This window comes from Palaemon carinicauda, chromosome 1 (genome assembly GCF_036898095.1).
Source record: "Palaemon carinicauda isolate YSFRI2023 chromosome 1, ASM3689809v2, whole genome shotgun sequence".
Classification (NCBI taxonomy): domain Eukaryota; kingdom Metazoa; phylum Arthropoda; class Malacostraca; order Decapoda; family Palaemonidae; genus Palaemon; species Palaemon carinicauda.
This window is the reverse complement of record NC_090725.1, coordinates 37,466,311-37,466,755: the sequence shown is the minus strand read 5'-3', so window position 1 is coordinate 37,466,755 and position 445 is coordinate 37,466,311.

Below are 445 nucleotides of genomic sequence, written 5' to 3'. Positions count from 1 at the left end.
AAATCTTTATAACAGAGTGAAGTAGTAGTTTCATAAAATCAGTAAGGTTATTTTTTTTATGTAATATAATCTTTTAATAAATCTATCTGTATTAGGTAATAATATTTGCAGTACTCTTTTCCATGTCAACAAGTCAGTATTTTAAATAGAGCATTTTCTTATCTTTGAAAAACCATAAACACTGATAATAAAAAGTTTGTGAAAAGAGAATCGAGTTGATAAGAAAGATAATTCCTAATGGACTAAGTAACTCATGAAAATATTTGAGGACAATAAGTAATTTGCAAATGGCATTTCATGTATAGTGGAGCTGAAATGTTCTCACTTTAGGAAGCCTCACGTGAACTTGAATCATACTTAAGATTCTTGGATTCTGGATTAAACAAGACGAATGAAAATCCATATCATAATCTCAATAAAGCACAATTGCAGATGGGTGTATGGT